Genomic DNA, 6,044 nt, shown 5'->3' with positions numbered 1-6,044 from the left:
GCGAATGTCAATTAATGCGTTTCCTCAACTGTTCAGTGCAGCGGAGCCTTCTGTACATTGTGTGTCGGTGGGGGTGGTCTGAACTTCCCGACAGCCGGGTTGCGAGGTGGAGATGGAAGATCATGGTTTCATGACACTTTGTGCCGCAGGGGTGTGTGTCTCCTGCCGCTCAGCCTCCGCCCGCACACCTTCACATCTCTCACCTCTCGCTATTATTAGAACCATCAGCTCGCTAAAAAAGCGACGGCGCCGCAGGAAGAGAAAAGTAACATTGATCCGTTTGAATAACAACACCGCTCTGTTGTGTTGTCGTCGTTTATCCACGTTGTGTTCCGGCGGCGGAGACGAACACGGGTCCGACTCAAGATGGCGTTGGACGCAAAGTCCGGGAGGCGAGATCCGGCCAGTGATGGCTTTGAATGTGTACTAGCCATATTTTTTAAGAAACAAAAATATCTTTTTATCAAAAATGCAAAGGCCATGTCATTAAGTTTTAAATATGCCATTGTACCTTTAACATGCTAGCATAGATCTCAAAGGGCGCTAGCATAATTTTTCGGGCCGATTGCGACAGATCCAGCCAGTGATGGCGTTGAATGTGTACTAGCCATATTTTTTAAGAAACAAAAATATCTTTTTATCAAAAATGCAAAGGCCATGTCATTAAGTTTTAAATATGCCATTGTACCTTTAACATGCTAGCATAGATCTAAAAGGGCGCTAGCATAATTTTTCGGGCCGATTGCGACAGATTCGGACAAACGACGCGGAAGCTGCTAAAGGCTAAAAAAAAAGTTTTTATCCCGCTAAAACCTCTTTGGACAACCCTGTTGTATGACTATTTTAATGTAACATCTGTCACGCCAACAAGCTAATATGGTTCATAATGGCCTCCAAAAACCAGGAAGTGTGGTTTAGGTGGGGATGAGGACAGAGCGGTAGCTTGGGTCTTAAATCATTCGTCCAATTTTGCGTTTAGGATGGGTCTTCATGTTCAGGACAGGTGCTGACAAAAGTGTGGTTGTTGGTAAAGGATTGGTAGCTCGGGGAACTTTGAGTGCCATATTGAGTCAATGCTCACCGAACGCTTGAGTAACCAATGTAATCTGATTGTAGCGTTGGTGAGCAAAATTGGGGAAAATACAATGACTCGGTCAACGAGGAAGAAGGCCCTAGAGGAAGAAACTTGGTGCCTTTGGAGGGGGGGAATCGTAGAGAGTCGCACAGACAGGGAGACCACCAAGAAACTTGTTAACATGCAACATTTGCTGAATGTTAGCAAAGTAAACACAACTATCCGTCTTTTCCATCACAGACCTTCATCAAAAAGGAGAGTCTACCAGGTTGGTGGGACTCGAAACCAGAGGTGGCCTAAGGGGCAGTCCAAGACTACTTAATCAGTTGGTCCACGTTTAACTCCTCTGTGGTGGCGAGCGACTCTCTCCGAGGCTATTCACCGCCCCGTGAGTCACTGGTGAAGCCACAGGGGGGTCGTGGGGAGGGGGACGGCGACGACCGTCTTGCCAACTAAAACATATGCACAAAGAGACAAACACACATCACTGGGCGAGCGCGAGGAAGAAGGGAGCTGTCATTTGTCAACAAAGAACTTTGGCAGCACGGCGTTGCCATGGGAACTGTCTGTTGCCGAGGACTGGTTTTGCATCACAAGGTCCTCAAATTGGCTCTAAAGGCTCTGAGGTCCTCCCCCTCCCCCCTTCCTAACTCACCTCCATCGCTTTACAGCTTCAAACATATTGTCAGGAACGTCTCCCCCCCCCCCCGTCCTCGTTCTCTCCTATCATTTTTCCACAGAAGAGATAAAATTCCTCTGTTTCACTCCCTGGAGAAGCAGTGGGCGGCGAGTGGGTGGGGAGGTGCGGCGCGTCGATGATTGCCCCTCTGCAAGTGTTAGAGATTATTGTGCCGGTATTTTCATCCGTGTCACTGGAGCTCATGAAGTGGATCCCCACAGGATCAATTTGATCCAGCTTACATAACAAGTCAGCGCTTGTTGCTGATGTTTCTGGGTCTCTGCCGTCAACATAATGCGGCGCGGAACGAGGCTGCGAGTCCTCGATAAACACTCCCTGGACGGTCGGCTTCGCCGTGAGCGATTGTTGTGGCTTTTAAGTCGTGTCGCGGATGAGGTCAGCTTGTTGGGATTTGTCTTCGACGTGTCAAAATTTTTTTGGGCAGCTAAACCTTTAACCCCAAGAAAGAACAAGGCCCTGGATTTAAAGCGTCTTTACAGATTTGAGTCAGTGAGCCGGAGTCGCTCTGATCCTTGAATGAGCCGCTTAAACAGTCGTCACTGGAACTTCCCCCCCATTTTGAGGACTTCAGTCGCAGTCTTGTTGGGAGTAGATGATGGACGGAGGAGGATAAATCGCGACTACTTAATCAGTGCGGATATGCATCTTGTTAGTGTTATAAAAATATCGCTACAGCGATATATCATAACGTTGTTTTTCACGATACTCTATTGATATTCAACAGTACTGTATTCAATTTAATTGTATTTTTTAAAACATTTTTCAATTATATTTTCTTTTCATTTTAGTTATTTTATTGTATATATTTCAATAAAGTGTGTATAAGTAAGTAAGTAAGTAATTTTTATTTCTATAGCGCTTTTCCAGACCAGGGTCACAAACGCTTAAACAATCAAAACAATATTCAATAAAGTATATACTTTGAAGGTCAAGATAAAACTGATAATACAACAGGAGTTCCAGAAAATCAAGGAAAAGCCTGAACAAATAAAAGTGTCTTAAGATGTTTCTTGAAGGAGTCAGTAGATCATCAAACACAGAGATGGTTCCAAAGCTTAGGAGCAACAGTCTGAAAAGATTTCTCTCTTCTGGTCCTGAACCGTGTTCAGGAACCATCAGTAGATTCTGATCCACAGACCTCAGAGCCCAAGCTGGGGTGTAAGGCTGGATCAGATCAGTGATGTAAGGAGGAGTCTGACCATGAATAGATCTGAAAGTAAGAACCAGAATTTAAAAGTTGATCCTGAAAGAAACTGGAAGCCAGTGAAGAGTTTTAAGGATCGGAAAAATGTGAGTTCTTCTACTAGAGCGGGTTAGAATGTAATATCATTACGTCCTCCGCAGTGGAAATCCTGCGAGTCCCCAGCAATGACTGAGGACGAGAGGATACAGTCGACTCCAGATGCTTTTAAAGCATATTTTAGATTTAAAACAGATGAAAACAGTTACGACTTCATCAAGAGTCATGTGGTCTGTAAATTCTGCGACACCAGAGTCAGGTATATCGGACAATACTACAAATGGATACTTGTTACTACAGTACCACAAAGTATCTTATCGTTGCCCCTGTATTATAATACAGATAGTATCTCCAGATTCTTGCCAATACACACTGTCCCCATTATCATCTCGATTGGACCATTGACAAAGTGACAAGACAGTTTTTATGCAAGCCTACTTCAAAACGGAGTTGCTAGGGAGAAATCTGCCAGAATTCTAGTCAATGTTAATCAAAAAATCAGTCAAAAGAAAAACAGTGACCCATTTCATTGCAACCCTACAAGTTCTGTCAGAAACTCGTGATAAGGAGCAAACAAATGAGACGCTGAGAAGATAATCGCTCCATCTTCTACTGACACTAATGATAACCGCGCCTTCTGTCTCTGAAGATAAGATATAAGAAGCTACGATATACAAGGAATGAACTGGACTTGATTCGGTGTCTGACTTGAAGGTGACCTGGAAAGGTGTCTAATGCTGTGTCTCAAATCGCATACTATCGTACTCAAAGTAGTATTTTTAGTGCGTAAGGGCGTCTTAGTTCTTAGTATGCGAAATTTAGTGCTCCATGCACACTAAATTGTCACTAAAACGCCCACAAAACTGAGTATGGTTCGATGGACCCTATCTACACTAAACGGCTCCATCTTAATGACGTTTTAAACGGAAGTTACATCATATATAAATACATATATTTGAATATACTTTATATACAGGTGTATTTTCAGCAGCAGTAGAAGGATAAACACGTCTTCACTGCTGATACCAGCTTAAATATCTCGCGAATATTTCGATTCTCATATTTTTTCTTTATTTCTTTTTACAAACTTGCAAAACGTGCTGCCAGCAGGTGGCGATAGAGTTCAAACAGCTGGTTGCAACCATTGTTAAATAGTAGTAGAAGAAGAAGCTGTCGCGTCATTTCCTGTTAGTGTGTAGCAGCAGAGTTTGATTTGAGACATACTATCTGTGGAGAATTAGTTACTAGTTAGTATGTACACTATCCTGATGCATACTAACTTCTAGTATACTAAGAGAAGTATGCGATTTGAGACACAGCATCAGTCTCTTGGCGTGTCACGCAAAAATGAGTCTGAATTGTCTATTGAATGTTTGTAATGGTTGAAAAGGTTGCGTGGTTGTTTTGCCCTCAAGCTACGAAACAATAACTTTTTTTAAACAACAAGGTCAATAAATCACCTCCACCTGCCCCCAAGTGGAGCTTATTATTTGAAGAATAAAAAGGCGTTGACATTTATTTCATGACAAAATGATGGACCTGAAAATGAATTCAAAACGTGTGAGACAGTTCAGTTCAAAATGAAGTAAAAAAAATACATTCAAATGATCTTAAAAAAGCAGGAATAAAAACCTGCACATGTGTCACCACACGTCGTACAATCACACAAATGTTTAGCCGCACTCTTTGTCTCCTGACAGACCACAAGAGAAAGAATGAGGTTAAACGTTGATGGAGGAGGAAGAGGAGGGAAAAATGGCCCGAGAGCATCCGCGGCGTGTCCTCCTCTAACCTCGTTCTATATTCGTCCTGCATCCATGTTTTTTTTTTTTTTACTCGGCAGCCACTGTACAACCCCTGGGATCAGCTGATGAGCGTCGCCCCGCCCCGACCCTGGCCCAGTGTCCCACTTTCTCAAGTCACGTCCTCGCTCTTCTGCACCACAGACTGAAGTACCCGGGCGGGGAAAAGGACAACAACAAGGGTTTTCGGACGGAAATAGGAGCAGCAACCACGACAAAAAAAAAAAGCAAGTGATGATGTCAGCTTCTGTGGAATCACAGATCAATCCTGTGTTCAATTAGAAACGGTTTTCGTTGCTGAGCTTGCATTTTATTCATGGCTTTCGCTGTGTCATCAAATATTATGATCCGGAGGCCAAAAGCTTTTTTTAAACTCTACTAAACTCTACTCGCACAGGAATTACACTATAGCAACATCGATTCATTGACTCAAAATGAAATAAAACTGTAATTTAAGGTGAAAGGATTACCGTTACTTGGAAAACTGTCCGAAGTCCAACACTTTTTTGTCGTTTCTTGTTAAAACGAAAGCTATGGAATACCAGGAGCGCCACAATTAGTTAATAATGAAGCTTTGAGATGAAGGAAGATGGAAAACAAGATGAGCGAATAGACCATTTGGTAAATGAGATTTAGGTAATTCTCTTTTTTAAATACGAAATACAAGTATTTCAATATTGATAAAGACATTTATGCGTGTATTTGTTTCACAATAGCCATTTAAAGGACCGTCTTTTCCCCTGGATGTCGCTATTTCCAAATGCTTTATTATTAACTTATTGTGGCACTCCTGGTATTCCCTATAGAAAATATTTTTCTATCCAATCGTTTCCCAAAACATTTTTAAGTAAACTGTGCGGCCAAACGAATCCCTGAAAAAGTAGGTGGCGCTGAATGAGCAACATACTGAAGTTTAATAAAACATTGGATATTTTTGGTAAGTATCACACTTTGGCTTTGAGAGATGATGCTACGACTGTTTGTGAAGGGTTGTGGTTAGTAAGTTGCTAGTAAGGGAGGAAAACTTAAAAGTACATTATGACACATTTCCTGTCCACTGAGTGACATTTTTAGATTTTTGCAATGCTTTTTAAAATGTTGGTCCCTGAAAAACTACCGAAATTAAACTGGAAACCTTTTTTAAATGACTTTTATTTTAACTTCTGGACTATTTCATCCACACGTCCTCCAACAACGAACCTCCATCGGATCCTCTGAGCTGCCAGA

The sequence above is a fragment of the Callionymus lyra genome, chromosome 18 (genome assembly GCF_982586985.1).
Source record: "Callionymus lyra chromosome 18, fCalLyr1.hap1.1, whole genome shotgun sequence".
NCBI classification, from domain to species: Eukaryota; Metazoa; Chordata; class Actinopteri; order Syngnathiformes; family Callionymidae; genus Callionymus; species Callionymus lyra.
The sequence above is the reverse complement of the archived record's forward strand: the minus strand, read 5'-3'. Positions refer to the sequence as shown.